Source organism: Gekko japonicus, unplaced genomic scaffold, assembly GCF_001447785.1.
Source record: "Gekko japonicus isolate JY-2015 unplaced genomic scaffold, Gekko_japonicus_V1.1 scaffold335, whole genome shotgun sequence".
NCBI classification, from domain to species: Eukaryota; Metazoa; Chordata; class Lepidosauria; order Squamata; family Gekkonidae; genus Gekko; species Gekko japonicus.
This window is the reverse complement of record NW_015165840.1, coordinates 801196-819489: the sequence shown is the minus strand read 5'-3', so window position 1 is coordinate 819489 and position 18294 is coordinate 801196. Positions and strand designations below refer to the sequence as shown.

General features: G+C 42.9%; 1 protein-coding gene across 1 annotated transcript in view; it reads right to left on the bottom strand.

The window, feature by feature from the left end:
• The window catches only part of DNTT (DNA nucleotidylexotransferase), a 186174-nt gene that overhangs the window by 135351 nt on the left and 32529 nt on the right, over positions 1–18294 (bottom strand). The gene's annotated exons all lie outside the window — the stretch shown is intronic.

Genomic DNA, 18294 nt, shown 5'->3' with positions numbered 1-18294 from the left:
GACCTTGATATTGAGTTAAAAGCTGCTTTCAGATCAATGAAGGCAGCAAAAAGCGAATTAGGCCCTTTAGCAGCGTATTTTTCTATCAGATGTTGAATAGTAAGACAGTGGTCCAGGATGGATCTATACTCTCTAAAACTAGCTTGCTCTGTCTCAATCACATTTTCTCGAATCAGCCAGTCTTCAAGCTTTACCAGAAGATGTGTAGCATAAAACTTGCTACATATATTTAAGAGGCTAATAGGTTGATAGTTTGCGGGCTCTTCTCTTGAATAAAGGTGACGGACTAACTACTGTCCAGAAGCTAATATTCCATTCTTGGGCAAGGTGCTTCAGTGGGTGGTGCCTACACTGCTTCAGGCAGTGTTAGGGGAGCTGCATTATCTAGACCCATTTTGTAAGCGCCTTCAATACCCAGCTTGAGCAAATCCAGGCAACGTTCTTACGCTGTATTTTGGGGGTCCCCAACTGTGTCAGCTATGCTACAATGTGCTTAGTCTGGAATGCATCTGATTGATACTAGGGCATGGCTATTAACCCTAAAGTTTTGGCTACGCCTACACTTTAGAGCAGAACCTGCTAGCTATATCCATATGATGCTAACTGATTCTTTTGTTTCCAACTAGTATTGTCAGATCCAAAAGAAAATACATTCTATAGGTGTCTCTTTGGACAACCTCATAAGAACATAAGAGAAGCCAACATTGGATCAGGCCAATAGCCCATCCAGTCCAAGACTGTCACACAGTGGCCAAAAATACCAGGTGCCATCAGGAGGTCCAACAGTGGGGCCACTGCATGTTAAGTGTTAACCTCTGCATGTTAAGTGAAATGCAGGCATTTAGAATTTTGGAACAGAGGATCCTAGATATTGAGAAACAGACTATCTGTTCTCTTGAACACAAAACTTGCTCCCCTTTAGCATTTGGCATCTTTCCAGAATATGGACTGCCTGCTGCTTACCTTTCCCAGATTACCTCACCCCAGTTACCCTCTTTTATGTTAGCAAGAGTCAATGTTTTACCCTCAGTGGTATTGTCTGGGAGATTTGCTAACACTCCTTATCAAGAAAGACTTTGTCCATGTAAAGGAAGGCACCCAGAAACGGTAGCCCATGTTCAACTTCATTGTGATTTTTGTGGGGAAGTGTGGGACTGCATCATTAAATCTATTGTGTCTAACTTTCACGGTCTATCTGACGCAAAGTTAGTATCTCTTTTACTATCTGACCGATGTTCCCACATTACAAGTTCAGTTGCAAGGTACCTTCTGGCTACCATAACAATCAGGGAGCAAAAGTCTAGCTTTTCTATGTGATGCTCGATAGTTTTTACAATTGAAATTCTCTGTAAATTGGCCATGTTGTACCTTTTTTCTTTTTATGCCAATAAAGGTATTTGGATTGGATAGGATATATACATTCATTCAATTTATATACCGATCTAACCTTTTTTGGCAGATCTCTGAGCGGTTTACATATATATTCCAAATTCCCTAACTAGGGCCACATTGTTGATGGATGGTGTCTGCCTACTAGCACCCAGGGCTTGTTGTTCTTCTGGCTTCCTCTAGCGGCTTCGGATATCGACGTCCTTCTGGTGCCCTTTTTTCTGGAGACGGTCTTTATCTGGGTAGCTTCCTCTGGCAGGCCTCGTTCTGGCGCATAGCTTTGTGTCGGCTGCGGCTCCGGCTAATGTCCTTGAAGGCTCCGCCGCGCCGCACGTCACCACGCTTTCCAGCCTCCGCCTCTCCAGGCTCCACCTCCGACGTCGACGTCACTCCACTGGGTCTCCACTGGGTCACCAGGAACTGCTCTACCGCCATCGCCGCCACCACCGATTGATGCCTCTACCTCACAAGGAGGAGGGTGCCCCCCGCCACCTAGGGGCAGGTACAATCCTGGATAGGTACCTCAAGAAGGTAATTTATCTACTTGCCATTTAATGCTTTCGAACCACTGGGTGGGCGGGAGCTGGGAATAGGGCCAGAAGCTCACCCTGGCCGCAGTGGGTCTTGAACAGCCATAATGGCTGTTCATTGATGTTACTTGCAGGCGCTCTTACTGCCTGCGCCACTGCTCCCATCCCACCGCTCCCATCATAGACCCATTTCAATCTGGGTCTAGGGCTTGCTTTGGAATGGAAACAACATTGGTCACCTTAACTGATAGCCTTTTCCAGGAGTGTGCATCATTGCTAATTTTCCTAGACCTCTCAGCAGCTTTTGATACCATCAGCCATGGTATCCTTCTGGAGAGGATGGCTGGGCTGGAAAGCAAGGGACCCCATGCTTGACCAACTGATTCCAGAAGGTGGTGTTGGGGGATTGCTGTTCAAGAGGGGACTGCTGCTCAACAGGGCTCCTTCTTGTCCCCCATGCTATTTAACATCTGCATGAAACTGCTGAGAGAGGTCATCCAGGGATTTGGAGTGCAGTGTCACCAACATGCAGATGACACCCAGTTCTGTTTCTCCTTAACAGCTAAGCTGTTTTATCCTGTATAGGTACCTCAAGAAGGTAATAGGATGTATGGGGGCCAATAAACAAAAGCTCATTCCTAACATGACTGTGGTGGTATTTGTCAATCAAGAAGTTGCTTGGGGGATGCAGAGTCAACCTGTCCTGGAAAGGGTTGCATTTGCCTTGAAGATGCAGATTCATAGCTTACGGGTGCTAATAGCTTCTGGCCTATGGTTGATGGCTCAGGTCTTCTTCAAGGCACATAGTGCCTTTATCAACTCCAACTGGTTTGCCAGTTGTGGCCATTCCTAGAAAAGCATGATCTGACCACAGTGATCTGTGTTTGAATCACATCTATGTTAGATTAGTGTAATGCACTGTGTGTGGGGCTCCCTTTGAATACAATTCCAAAACTTCCATTGATCCAAAATATGGCAGCCAGTCTACTGTCAGAAGTTGGTTACTAGGGTTGTTATCAACCCATGCTGAAAAATCTACACTGATTACCCAACTGTTTCTGGGCACCATTCAAAGTGCTGTTTCTTACCTTTAAGGCCCTAAATGGCTTGGGATCAGAGTACCTGAAGGACTGCCTCCTCCTATACTATCTAATTTACCAGTTAAGATTTGTCTCCAATCCTCCTCTCCATGCCCCTGCATTTAGAGATGAGGTAGGTGGTGATAAGAAACAGGGCATTTTATGTGGTGGCACCACACCTTTGGATTGGCCTCCCCCTTGAGGTTCACCTGGTGCCTACTTTACTTTCTTTTAGGTTCTGGACATCTTTTTGCCCAGCCATTTAAATAGGGCTTTTTAATCTAAGCGTTATTAGGAGATTTTATTCTATCATCTTTTATCCAATGGCTTGTCTTTTAATTATTTGCTTTTAATATTGTGGTGATTTTAACTGAAAGCCACCTCAAGCAGGACTCTGAAGAAGTAGCATAGAAATATCCTAAATAAATAAATGTTCTCATCAGTTTTTATCTAATAATAAGCTGGCAGGCCTATGAGTCTTTATGATGTCTCTCTACAACTGAAGCAGGGAAATTTAAAATAGAGATTTGTACATGGGAAATGTGTACCAGATATGGACCCCAAAAGACAATACAAGTGGGGACCCACAACAAAATGTTGTGTATTATTGTTTTTTTCATAGTACAACTGGTTACTGTTTAAATGGCTTTCTTGCAGTAACCAATTTGTTAGCTTTTTGGATTTTTCGTTTTGGCAGGGCATCCTCTTTTGTGAGGACTTTTGGCATTGTATTGTTCCATATGGTACTGATGAAGGATTGTTGTTTCTGACAAAAAAAGGCATAGATTCTTTCCATTGTTCTGAGCGGTGCCATCTTAAAGGAGGAGGAAGCTCTGTGGCCATGTTCTGCGAAAGGAAAAGAGTGACAGTTGGAGCCCACATTTCCCTTTTCCCCCCTTTGTTTTCCCCTTTTTCTTTATTGAACTCCGAAAAGGGAGCCATCTAGCCTTGCTCAGTTCTCTTGTGCATATTCAGCCAGCCAACTGAAGTTGCCTCCAAAGAGGAGTTCGCCTGGGAAATACAATCCCTTTATGTGGGGTGAGATTTCAAAAATTGCCTTACTGGGTACTTTTCAGGTCTTGAGGTGCTACAGGGGTCCTATACCTTCTGAGTGCCCTTGCCAAAAGCAGCTGTTTAAATGGCCATTGGTTTATCAATGGATCAGCCTGAGGCACCTTTGCTTGTTCAGTTTCTCACCTTGCCATGGAGAATTGTGTGGTTGCAGGGCTCTAGTGTTTTTCAGCCTGAAATGAGTCCACATTCACCCACAGCACCACAGCTGTCTTTGGATGTCTATTTGTCTTTCAGGGTTGCTAAGGAACATTTTAAAAAGGTGGTGTGTACAAACTGACACCGGTTGAAGCAAATCCCGCCTCCTCTCCACCTGCCCCCTATCTCTCAGTCACTGTGCCCATCCATCCATTAATGATGCTTCAGCTGTCCTTTTATAATTTCCCTCTGGCTTCTAGTCAGTCAGAAGAAAGAAGCAGTGGGAAGAACCAGTGCTCAGGCTGGTGGGGGTGGGGAAGCAGTTAGAAGCAGAAAATAATGTTTTTAAAGGACAGTGGAGCCCACAGATACAGAGATTGGGGTGAGAACGATCCTTCTCTCCTGCTTGCAAGGTGTTGCAGTTGCAGGCTCAGATGTCCTTTCAAAACTTCCCCCTACTATTTAGCCATTCATACTGCAGGAAAAATAGTATTGGTGATGGGCAAGTGGCAGCAAGGCATCCTCCCCAATCCCAGCTCCAGTTCTGCTGTTGCTTCCTCCCCTCTTTCCCCTCCCATTATCTCTGTCTCTCTCTCTCTGTGACTTTCTCTATCTCTCAGCCAGTCAGTGTTTCTTGCACTGGTGGAGGGGGAGAAGCAGTTAGAAGCCTCCCCTCAAGAAAGTTTTAAGAGAACAGTTGAGCCCACAGAAAAAGAGGTAGGGATGAAAAGCTCAGATGTCCTTTTAAAACATCCTCCCACTATTTAGCCATTCATACTGCAGGAGAAATCCTTCCCAACCCCAGCTCCAGTTCTGCTTTTGCATCCTCCCCTCTTTCCCCACTCATTATCTCTCTCTGTCTCTCTCACTGTCAATGTGGTGGGGCCTGGAGTAGATCCCTGTAGTGGCCATTTCAAAAGGTATTGGGCTCAAATTCAACCCTCCCCAAGTTCTTCTTTCTTTTTACTTTTGGGATTTTTCTTCAGACCCACAGAATCCCCTATGTCTGTAGAAAAACCTGTTGGGGGAGAGTGTGCCCTCTGTTTTTGGAAATAAGTATTTACAAGCAGAGGGAACTGTTGAGAATTAGATATATAGATAATGTCTGGTCACTCATAGTCTCTTACAGTGCAACCCTATTCAGTCTAAGCACATTAATTTACATGGACTTAGACTGGAGTAACTTGGTATAGGATAGTACTGCTGGTCTGATTAACTTGTTATGCTTGCTTTAAGAGTATGGTTTTTTTAAAATATCTAGTTGCACCCTCAATTAACTTTCAGACTTTCAGGTCCTTTCTCCCCTCTTTCCCCACTCATTATCTCTCACTGCCTCTCTCACTGTCAATGTGGTGGGGCCTGGAGTAGATCCCTGCAGTGGCCATTTCAAAAGGTATTGGGGTCAAATTCAACCCTCCCTAAGTTCTTCTTTCTTTTTACTTTTAGGATTTTTCTTCAGACCCACAGAGTCCCCTATGTCTGCAGAAAAACCTGTTGGGGGAGAGTGTGCCCTCTGTTTTTGGAAATAAGTATTTACAAGCAGAGGGAACTGTTGAGAATTAGATATATAGATAATGTCTGGTCACTCATAGTCTCTTACAGTGCAACCCTATTCAGTCTAAGCACATTAATTTACATGGACTTAGACTGGAGTAACTTGGTATAGGATAGCACTGCTAGTCTGATTAATTTGTTATGCTGGCTTTAAGAGTATGTTGTTGTTGTTTTTTAAATATCTAGTTGCATCCTCAATTAACTTTCAGACTTTCAGGTCCCCCAAAAACGCCATGGTGTCCACTGAGCAAAATGGCTGTACAGATCACCAATCTGAGTCTTGTTTAGTTGTATTCAACAACCTACATAGTATTACCCAAAAAGACACTAGCATTTTGGACCCAAGGGGGGGAATAGCAAGATATCTCAGGTGAATCTGGCAAATTCATATATCTTATGAGTGGCAAACATGTGTTTTAAACTTGGTATTCAAGCCTTTATAAGTCTTTTCTGAATTCTCATTTTACTCACCGTTAAGTCCCTGTTTTACTCACTGTTAAGTTCCTGTTTCTTCACTAGAGGGAGCAAAACACATGTGGAATGGGGAGGAGGGAACCCAGAGAAACAGGAACTTAACAGCGAGTAAAATGAGGATGCAGAAAAGCCCATAGGCATGCTAGTATTCCTTGGTCTGATGTAGTTCCCCATATTTCTAGCATTCTGTTTCCTTATTTTCTAATTGTGCTTTAAATTGTAAAGTGTAACTTCTGCAAGTTGCAATGTAAGGACTAGATCAAAATTACAGAACACCTTGAAAATAAATCTTTTAGGGCTTGTTTCTGTCTTTGTCACATACTTAGAAATGATCTGTTCTCCCTTGCTCATTCAACACCTGTTTCTCCTTCTATCATATACAAATGTGGCAGATGTTTCGCTTGGGGACTACATTATGTTTGGGGATGCCTCATTTACCTCCCTCTTGTCTTTGCGCTTTCAGTCAACCTTTGTGCTTTCAGCTGGTTTTATGACATTAAGACCGAAGTATCTGTATTTGAAACAAAGCTCTGTGTGTATGTATGTGCACTGATCTTCATTTGTTGGGTCTCCTTCAGAAATGTACCCTCACGATGCCTTTTTGGGAAAATGAGATTCCCATCTAACCCCCTCAATGAAATTGAATACCACTTATTGAAAGGAGCACAATATCAGAGGTTTTTTCCAAGCAATGTTAATGTTTGCCTTAAAGAATAATGGCATTGGCAACCCTTCAAACTGAGGAAAAGACAGAACAATCACCTAATCAAGTGAGGTTGCAGAGCCCATCAAGATAAATGATATAAAACATAATGCCGTTGTTATTTTAGGTTGGATACGTGTTGTTTTCTGCTAGTGGGTGGACAGATCTTGGGGGGAAATGTGTTATTGCCTTAAGAAAACTAGAACGCCATGTCTAGTCAAATATTGTTGACAGTCAACCGAACAATGTCAGTAAAGCTTTTTTAAATGGTGGTTTCATTGCTCAATATTTTCTCTGTCTACCCAGAGCTCATTAAGATACTTTAAATAAACTATTAGACTAACACTGAATGTGTATTCTTCCCTAAACAAAATATTGACTACAAATACTGAAACAGATTATAGAGTTGCATTTTTTTCATACAGCACATCAGCTTGTTTTGATAGACTCAAGATTAAAATAGAATTTCTACTTCATTACCCCTCTTTCTGTTTACTGTGCTATAATTTGAACTGTCCATTCCAGAAAGAGGAATATATATATCATAAATGGTGCAGACATGACAAATATTTGATTTTGTATGGCTTGCATCCTGGTACAATGCCTTATTTTTATATGGAAATGAAAGATTTTACTACCCCCTTGCCCTGTAGTAAACTTTTAAGTTTCTTGGTGTGTGCTTTGTTAAGGATAAACATCTTAAGGTATCAAAGATATTAAAGTAATGCAGCAGAAGTTTGTATTTACAGCACATTCGTAAGTGAAGGTACACCCCTTGAAATTACATTGACTTAGAAAAGTGTATCTGTATCTACAATACTCCATTGACAGAAACCCTTCCTTTCAGAGAGAACCAAGCTATCCTCTGTTTCTCATGGTCACTGAAACCATATACATTAATATTATAATCCTAAATCTATTGATTTCAATGGACTCAGAAGGGTGTAACTCTGCTGAGGATGGCACTGTAAGCAGGGCTTTTTTGTAGAAAAACCCCAGCAGGAACTCATTAGCATAATTGGCCACACTCAACAGCAGAAACATATTAGCATATTAGGCCACACCCCTGACAGCACAGCTCATTAGCATATGAGGCCACACCCCTGTGTTACCAGAAGTGTACTCATCCAGCCACACCCACCTTTTGCTTCTTATTCTGTTTACCTTGTTTGTTGTCAAAACCCAGGGCTTTTTTTGTAGCAGGAACTCCTTTGCATGTTAGGCCACACAATCCTAATGTAGCCAATCCTAATGAGTTCCTGCTGTTGGGTGTGGCCTATTATGCTAATGAGTTCCTGCTGGGCGTGGCCAACTCGGGAGCCAGCCGGAACTCCATTCCTGTGCGTTCCTGCCCAAAAATAGCCCTGACTGTAAGTATATGAGTTACTTTTAAACAAAATCTGTTGAAATAAACATGAGTTGCCCAGAAATATACTTCTAGTCTTTCTCATTGACCTCTTGAGTAGGACACATTCCTAGTGGATTGTGCCCCAAGGAAAGAACCTTGCTTGCTCAGAATAGACCAACTCTAACTTATTGCTTAGGTTGACAGAGAGCATATTTCTACTTCGCTTTTTTGACTTGCGGATTTCTTTTTCCCTAAAGACTTTCAGCAGAACAAAGAATACATTGTTTAGAGGATATATTCCCTTCAGTATATTTCAGCCCACAAGAAGCCAAACTCTATTATGAAGCAAAGCGAGGGTGTCATGTAGCTGATTTAAAGTACATTAAAATTTATTTGTTTACCAAACTCAGATACAGCTGACTTTTTTTCGGTAAAGAACAAGTTACAAAATAAATAGGAGGGAATCCTCTATCACCCCTCCCCAGGTACAGAAACACAACAGGTGTTCTTCCAGTATTTAAACATTTACTTTCTTATTATCATGAGTAATGATAAGAGGCCAGCACAATTCAGCTGAATTTGTAAATAATGAGACTTAGGATCGCAGAACTATACATTCCTGATTTAACTAGTTTCTCCTCTAAGAATTAAATTGTATTTGTCCGTAAGAAAAATGTCCTTCTGAATTTTACTGCAGTTCAGTATTAATATTCTATACTAACCAACCCTCTTGGGGGGAAGAAAGAATGACAGTGTTTATTTTACCACATAAAAATCACACTACAGGCCTGAACTGTGCCTTATGGAAGGAGACAGGAATGCAACAAGGCTTTGGTGCATGAACGCAAGAAGAATCATTTGCTATTACAGCATGGTCACTGACCATATTAATGTTTCATTACAGGAGCAAAGAAAGATATTAAACTATCTCTGGATAAAGACTGTCATATGATTTTACAGTCTTGGACATTTATTAATCCATAGTCATGCAGGGAAAAGCACAGACTGCTATTAAAACGTTTAAGATTAGTTATACAATCTTTTTTCAAGTAGGTGTTGAGTGGGCTATTTTATGCAATGCTAATCCAAAATAGAGCAGTGAGCAAAATCCACCCACCAACCTTTAACCGACCCAAAATGGAAAACCAAAACCAAAACTGAGGAAAAATCAAACGAACAAAATTTATCAGGCCCCACAGCATGGATCCAAAAATCCACACCACAGAGCTATGTATGAATATCTATATTTTCTACAACCCTGAGAGAACCTCTAGGTTTGGAGAAATTCCCCCCAAAATGGTTCAAAAAACTAGAACAGCAGTGTCTGCTCTGGGTGGGGAACTTTGGATAGCATTTTGAGTGGCTACAGCATAGAAAAATATAAGTAGAGGGGGAAAGCAGTAGTGTGGAGGGGAGACAGAAGGAGGAGTATTGATGGGGGGGGGAAGGAAAAAAAGCAGCTAGGGTAAGCAACCAGTTGAGCAAGAGTGGAGAAATAAAAACAGAAATGATGATAAAAGAGAACCAATGAGGGAGAGTGTGTAGGGCACTAGTTGTTTAGCCAAGAGTAAGTAATTAATTTTAGTATGGCATTGTGTGTAGAATAGCCTGGAGATCCTAGGACTGGTGAAGGGGAAGTACAATGGAAAGAAAGCAGAATGGGAGAGTGGAAGACTCTACTAGCCAGGTAATCAGTGATGATTTATGTACTTTCAGCTATCAGCCACTGCCAATCACTTGGAAGGCAGGGTCTTCTGTCACCCAAGATTCCTGAATAAACTTAGTAGTCATGGGATAAAAGGACAAGTTCTCTTACGGATTAAAAATGGGTTAAATGATAGGAAGCAAAAAGTTCTCATAATGGAGGGAAGTAAACATTGGGGTCTCACAATTGGGGTACTGGGGCTGGTACTATTTAATTTATTCATAAATGATCTGGAACTAGAAGTGAATAGTGAACTGGCCAAGTTTGCAGATGACACAAAATTATTTAGGGTGGTGAAAACCAAGGCTGACTGTGAAGAGCTCCAAGAGGATCTCCACAAATTGGGTGAGTGGACAATAATGTGGCAAATGAAGTTAAATGTTGGTAGGTGTAAAGTGATGCACATTGGGACAAAAATCCCAACTTCAAGTATAGGTTAATGAGGTCTGACCTTGCTGAGACTGAGAGAGATAAAGTTCTCGGGGTCGTAGTGGATAGCTTAAAGAAAGTGTCACCCAGTGTGCTGCAGCAGTGAAAAAGGCAAGCTCTATGTTAGGGAAGGGATTATTAGCAAAGGGTTTGAAAATAAAATGGCCAATATTATAATGCCCCTTTATAGATATATGGTGCAGCTTCATTTGGAAAACTGAATTCTGTTCTGGTCACCATATCTCAGCAAGGACATTGCAAAGTACAGAAGAGGGCAACCAAGGTTGCATTCAGATGGTTACTTCAATCCACTGTTGTCCCACCTCTAATTGAAACAGATAATTTAGTGACAGAGAATCCTGATCAGACTCATCCCTTCAATGCGCTTTTACCCGTGCTTGAGTGATCAAACAGCAACAGGCAGGGAGTCAGCCCATCAGCCATTTTTTAAAAAGTGTGTGAGCATGCCTACAAGCACTGATGAGCCTTCTGGGATATGTAGCTTATTGGGCTGCCAGCCATTTTTTTTTAAGTTTGTCCTCTGAGCATGCGCACAAGCACTGATCAGCCTGCTGGGATATGGAGTTCACTGCCCTCCTCCCTCTAATCTTTTCAATTTAACCCTTCCCCAAAGGTCAGGAAAAGGCTGTAGAACAAAGGCAACTTTCTTTGAGAGTTTTAAAAAAGAAAACAAAGTCTTGAGCGGCTCCTGGGGGGGGTGCATATGTGCACTTATGCGCAATTCGCTAACTAGTAAAAAAAATGGCGGCCAGGAAACAAGAGCCCAATCAGATGGCTTGGGTACGCAAGAGCAATCAGACAACAGGAAATCCGTTTTGGAACCATGTCAGACCAACAGGACCAGAGTTTCTCCAGTATTAAAGAAATAGGCAGCAAGGGGCGAGGGACTCAGACAACTGGGGAATGACAGACAGATGTTGCTGTCTGATTGTCCACTTTAAATCAATAAGGGAACAGCAATGGCAACAGATGAAACTGCCCATCTGAACGCAGCCCAAGATTATTAGGAGGTTGGAGCACCTTCTCTATGAGGAGAGGCTGAAGAGTCTGGGACTTTTCCGTTTAGAAAAGAGACGACGACATGGTAGAGGTTTATAAAATTATGCATGAGGTGGAGAGAGTTGACAAAGTGAAAGTTTTCTCCCTCTTCCAAGATATTAGAACTCAAGGGCATCAAATGAAGTTCACAGGCAGTAGATTCAGGAGACACAAAAGGAAATACTTTTTTATACAGAGATTGATTAAAATGTGGAATTGGTTGCCAGAGGATGTAGTGATAGCCACAGGAATAAAATAGCTTTAAAGGGGGATTAGATAAAATCATGGAAGATAGGTCTATCAGTGGCTACTAGCCATGGTGACTGAGAGGAACCTCCATGTTCGGAGGAACTAAACCTCTGAATCCCAGAGCCAGGAGGCAACATCAGGGGAAGGCCTCAGCCTCTATGCCTTGTTATTGACCCTCCAGTTGGCCACTGTGTGAGACAGGATGCTGGACTAGATGGAACACTGGTCTGATCCAGCTGGGCTCTTCTTATGTTCTTCTGTGGTTGAAAGAATACAGGAGGATATGCTTTTACAGTGAACACTGTCATGAAATTTCATTTGTCAACTACTCCAGGGGAGGGGAGCACTCAGGATCCCTTTTAATTATCAACAATTAAAACCAATGAACATATACTGGAACTGATTCTAAAGAAAGCCACATTGCCCAGCATGTAGTCTGCTGTATCCTTAATGCTAGGCTCCAGAATAAGGATGCAGCATAGTTTCAAAGAGGAGTACAACTTAATAAATCAGGTTCTTTTTCTGTGTAGAACTGTGCTGACAACCTCCTTTCTCCCTGTTCTTGCCCATACTAAGCCCTGGAGTGGACTTGGACAGTCCTGGAGCAATGGAACAGAGTTGTCAAAAACACCACATCATCTACTCAAAATCTCTGTAGAACTGAAGGCCGGGGGGGGGGGGGGGGTGTTCCGTATCAAGGTAAAATGAGTGGGTACCTGACAGAAGGCACCTCCAGCATTATGGAATACTTTGAGGAGGGAGTTTTGCCTTGTCCCCTCAGTGCAGACCTTCTAGTAGGAAGACTGTTTTAGAGAATTTTTAGATTATAAATGTTAATACTGTTCCTCAGTCTATTTTGTTTGTGGGCTGTTCATTATGATTTCTTGAAGGGGGGCTCATTGTTTGATTTTATATTTTTAAAATGTGCCATCATACCCCCCACATAGATTATTTTGTATACTGAATGGCAGGATATAGTTGTTTTACATACAAAAGCAAAACCTCCCACAACCCTCCTGCTACTACCAACCAGTCCAGCAGCACCCAGCAGCCCCCCCCCCGACAGGCCTTCCATGGCCCTCCCGGTGCCACCGGCCACTCCAGCAGCACCTGGCAGCCCCACCCCCACAGGCCAGCCCACACCCACCTGGAAGCCAGGAGGGACTGAGAAAGGGCCGGCAAAGGGGTCCGGTCCAATGCTCCCTCTAAGCTTTGGAGTCTTGTGAGCAAAAATTCTACTTTGTGAGCTACTGGCATTATAGCTGTGAGTGAGCAATTTGCATACTACATCAATTAGTTCGCTCTGGAGCTTGTCCTTCCTGAGCGAAGGCAAAAATGTGTGGGCCAGAGGCTAATAAATTGTGAGCTAGCTCACACTGACTCAGCTTAGAGAAAACACTGGTCTGGTCTTAGCGCGGCCGCACCCTGGTGATCCAGCCAGCACCACCCCAAAGCCAGCAGCTGTGGGGAGAGAGAGAAGCCGCCCAGTGCAAGGGCCTGCCCACGTCTCCGAGCCAGGTGGCCCGGGTGGAGCGGAGAGTGCACATGTCACCCTGCCCCAGAGGAGACGCCTGAGAGAGCGGCCTCATCTGAGGCTCAGCGTCTCCAACTAAGTACGGGGGAAGGGCAGCAAGGGGAGGGACGGGGCAGGCCCAGGGGATGACAGAGGGAGCAGGGACAGTGATAAAAGGAGGGCAGTTTGCAGGGGCTGAGAAGGATTACCTGCGGTCTGCAAAGCCACAGCCAGAGAGACAGACAGCAAGCGACCCAGGAGGAGCGTGGGGCAGGCTGTGGTGACGGAACCCCCTCCCCCACTCACACAACTGAGGCCCCTGCTGGCCTCAGGGACGGGCCATCAATGTGGCTGGGCTTCTCCAGAGCTCCAACTCCAGCAACAGCGGGGGGGGGGCAACCAAATTGTGCAACACATAACCACCCTGAATTAATGGTAGTCCAGGGCAGACCCCAAAACCATAATAATGAGCCTGTTTGTCAGGCAAGGCGAGATAGATAGAAATCAAAATAAATAAATAAATCATGTGTCAGTTCAGACATCACATGAAGCTGTGGCATAATTAACCTAACAATGGCTATCTTCTTAATTCAGTTCTAATCATGAACGTAGGGTTGTCAACCTCCAGTTGGTAGCTGAAGATCTCCTGGGATTACAACTGATCCCCAGGCAACGGGGATCAGTTCACCTAGAGAAAATGGCCACTTTGGAAGGCAGACTCTATGGCGTTATACCCCATTGAGGTCCCTCCCCTCCCCAAACCCCATGCTCCAGGTATTTTCCAGCCCAGATCTGGCAACCCTAACAGTTAGTTTAGCTACCTCAATCCAGTATCTCAAGCTAGTCTATTAACCACAACAGCCCTTAACTGTGGCTTCATGTGGTCCATAAATGGGGAACCAACTCATGTTTCATCCTGGTTTGCCGATTCTCAGGCTACCGAGTTTCCCAACAACTGAAGCCACTGTCACCTTTCACCACCTCATTTCCCCTGTCCGTCTTTGTCCTGTCTTCCTCTTAGACATGTGGCAATCAAAATCAACGGAAGCTTTAGTTGTTTCATTGCCCAAGCAACATGGTGATGAATCAAGTCTGGGAGATCACACCACCAGGTTGCCAACTCTGGTTTGGGAAATGCTTGGAGATTTGGGGCAGAGCCTGTGAAGAGCTTGGGGAGTGGAGGGAACCCAGCAGAGATGTGATTCCATAAAATCTACCTTCCAAAGTTGCCATTTTTCTTTAGGGTAAATAATCTCAGTAGTTTGGAGAAGAGTTGAATTTCTGGGAGATCTCCAGGTTCCAACATTACATACCACCACTGGCAGGGTATGGAGAACACACTGTTCCCGGACTTGTCTTGCTGCTCCCAGGCTTCAAGGTGACATCTACCAGCAGAAGGTAGAAGGTTCCCAATGGTAGAATCCCACTGTTGAATATCAGGATGCTTGGACCAAGATAATTTTGTTTCTTTGCCCCTGCAGTGCCACTAGCCAATGATAAATTACTTGGTGACACTGTGAAACTTTGCCCTATGTTGCAATGCAGGCTGGGATCACAGACCCTACCTGAAAGAAGAATTAGTCAAGATAAACCAGATACAAGATAATGGCCACTGCGATCCAGACTCTGGTTTTATATGCTAACCACAATTAAAATAAGCCACAGCTTTGTGTTGTATTTGAAATAAACCAATATAACATTGCCACAGCATGATATGGTACAGATTATATAAACTGATAGCAAACAGTATAGAAACAAATCAGGTCAAAGCAATTAGATATTAAATTATATATGTTATTGCTATTAAAATTAATTCAAATATCAGCTGTAAAGCATATGTTGGTTAGCATTCAGAATACAAAATAACACAAATTTTAATAACCTAAAAGTACTCAGCAACAACTAAGAAAGAAAGACGATTTAAGCTTCATTACACTCGAGAAACTGCCATGTTAACAAAACACCTGTTTTCTTGCTTCACTTGACAGCATGGAAAATGTCACATTTAATTGCCTTTATAAAACAGCTACTCCTTTAAGAGAGAAAACTGGGGGGAAAGTGAGGTTTTAGATTCCCATGGGTCACCTCTAAGTGAAAAATCCCTGTATTTATCAAAGACTGCAAAGCCTAACACAGACTGCTGTTCTAACATAAAAAGCTAAAAATAGCAACGCCAAGAAAAGCTATCACCAAGTTACAAAAGGAAAGGGAAAAAGCAATATATTTATATCTTAAAATAAAGTGGTTATAACAAGATGCCATCACCAACACATAATTCAAGATGGTTTGGACCTCATTTGCAGGCTACGTGGCATTCAGCCAGAGACAATGCGTCATTTAATGGTTGGTTGCCCACAGCTTGTATAAGTAAATTATACTGATGCTTCATTTCGGATCCATATTTGCACAAAAAACAGTCTTTTGGAACATCTTTTACCAAGCCTATGAATTATACCCATAGCACCAACTCCAGATATAGATGTGGCAGGAAAGAAGGTCTAAATTTTAAAGCTGTTTCTGAATGGCTTCATGGTAAGTACAACTCCTTGTTCTTCACCTCGAGAGCAGGCCCTACCGCAACTTGCCAGTCATTTTAAGGCACATCTGCACTGAACATGAATATTAGTTTTACATTACTTTCACTGTTATGGGTTGCACAAAGCAGCCCTGAGAACTGTAGTTTGCAATATGATGCAAATTACCTATTAGAAATTCCTAAACTCACTCAGAGATCAACGTCTCCCAATGTTCCCTGGAGAACAGAATTTACCATTAATCCAGTTTAAGTGTATAAAACAATTTCAAGCCTATAATGCATCTGTATTAGAAAAAAACAAAAGATTATAAAAGGAGGGAACCACCAAATGCTCACCAGCTATTACTGAGAATTGGGGGGGTTCTTTAAAGTGAATTGTGAAGGGCTCCAAGATAATCCCTCCCAATTTGGTGAGTGCTCAAAAGCATGGGCAAACAAGGTTCAATATAAGTATGTAGAAAGTTGTGCGTACTGGGGTGAAATAATCCTAATTATATTAACATATTGATAGGGTTCTGGGAAATACTTAGGGCTGTCACGGGAGAGGGGAGGAAGTCACAACAGGCTGGAAATCTTTGCACCTGCCTAAGTGCTGTTCAGGATCGAAGCCATTGTATCCCCAGGGAGGGCAGGGTATAAATTAAATTAATAAATAAATATAAGTATCCTTAAAAATAGAGGAGATGCGGGGGTGCTCTTCTGGGTGGAAACCTTACTATCTACCATAAACTAAGCCTACATTTCTGACAGGAGGAAATGCTAAAATTGGTACAAAGGACAAAAGTAAAAATAAATTGTGACTTTGTTCTGGACGTATCCCAGCCTAAGGGTTCTTAGCATTTTTTTATACTGGGTTACGTCTGGAAAAGAGTTAGGCTGGTCTGCACTTCAGCATAATAAGTAATTGTCCTAATAAAGGCTCTGTGTTTGTCCCCGTCCCCCAAATGAACTAAATGTTCTTTGCAAAGTGCTCTAGATAAACTGCAGGGAGGGGCCGTAACTCATCACTTTGATGCATAATTTTGAAGGGGGAGGTCCCTGGTGTCTCCAGTCTGCAGATTTCTGGTTGCAGAAGCAGGGAAAGATCTTTCTCTGCCTGAGACCCTGTATACCTCCTGTGCTATTCCCTCTTTTCCTTCTCTGAAAGCCCCCATAGCCTCCCACCCAACAATCAACCTGCTTTTATCTGTCCCACACTATGGCCCGGTTGTGTGATGTCAGCTGCTGGTCCAAGGTCACCTAGTACATGGGTCTTCCAGACCCCAGTCTGAAGCTCTAACAGCTGCACCACACTGGCTTTCATAGGGTGGCTGCTGTTGAACAGCAGGAAGCAGCCAGGCCTGGGTGAGTCATACAAGCCAGCTGGTAGAAAGTTGCCTGATGGTTGCCCTGGCCTGGCACCACTGAGTCCTTCCTCAAAGGTCAAAACAGACTTGGAAAGGGTCCTCCCCCTCCCCCTGCCTTTTACAGAAGAAGAGATTGGATTTATACCCCGCCCTTCAGTCAGAGTCTCAGAGCAGCTTACAAACCTTCCCTTCCCCTTCCCACAACAGACTCCCTGTGAGGTAGGTGGGGCTGAGAGAGGTCTTTCAAGAGCTGCTCTTTCAAGAACAGCTCTAACAGAACTATTGCTTGTCTAAGGTCATTCAGCAGCTGCAAGAAGAGGAGTGGGGAATCAAACTCGATTCTCCCATATTAGAACAGACAGAAATGATGCCTGGAATACTGGCAAAACTGTTGTTAATTGCCTAGAAATGGCCGCTAAAGGCATCCATTTCTTAAACCTACAGTAGAAAAGAGTAAGAGTCCAGTAGCACCTTAAAGACTAACAAAATTTGTGGTAGGGTATTAGCTTCTTCAGACAGCTAAAAAAAATTGTTAGTCTTTAAGGTGCTACTGGACTCTTGCTCTTTTCTACTGCTACGGACAAACTAGCACAGCTACTAATCTTCATCTTAAACCTACAGGTGCTTCTTTTATAATTTTAAGAAGACGGAAACCCCCCCCCCCTGTTTCTTTGTTTGTTTGGTTTGGTTTTCTGATTTATTTATTTATTTATTTATTTATTTGTAAGCCTGGGATATTTTTCAAGTTTGTAGAAAGATCTGTCTTGCCCATGCACAGCTCTAGTCTCCAGATTTAAGTATCTTAGAATCTGGCCAGGTTGAGAATTGGACTGTGTGTTGGCAGTTACATGACCACATGGACTGTTGGTTTAACCCTCAGATTTCAAGAGGCTCAAATTTCATTGTTAGCCCAAATCTTGACGTAATTTTTAAAAATCAGTGTTCTGACAGATTACCTTCTGTAAGCCATGTGAAGCTGAACTCTATTGTTAGAGAAGACCCAGCTTTTATCACAATAACTTTAAATGCTCATTCCTGCAATATTTTGCCATCGTTTGAGTTCCCATGAAACTACCAGTGTACTTTGAAAAATAATGACTGTATCATCAGCCCACAACAGAACACTGATTTTAGCACTGGATAACCTCTGAGGATGGGAGTTTACGTTTTT